Raw genomic sequence first — 304 nt, forward strand, 5'->3', positions numbered from 1 at the left:
CCCGGGTGACGGGTGCATCCCAAGCGGGCAGCGGCAGGCGCAGGACGCAAAGGAGAAGCAGACGAGAGGGACTTTATAATCAATGACTTTTATCTTTTGAAAATGGAAGCAAATATTTGGACAGGTACTATGGCCGCTCTATAAGAGCGCATCCTTCAGGACTTCGCTGGTTCTCTTCTGGGATATCACGGCTACAAAAAGCTTCAGGCACTGACTCCGGTTGAGCCTGGCTAGGCATCAGTTCATTTAAATAAAATACAGGCGAGAAACTAAAAACCAGGGCGGCCTTTCCTCCGCCCCCCGC

This window comes from Buceros rhinoceros, unplaced genomic scaffold (assembly GCF_000710305.1).
Source record: "Buceros rhinoceros silvestris isolate BGI_N320 unplaced genomic scaffold, ASM71030v1 scaffold4085, whole genome shotgun sequence".
Lineage (NCBI taxonomy): Eukaryota > Metazoa > Chordata > Aves > Bucerotiformes > Bucerotidae > Buceros > Buceros rhinoceros.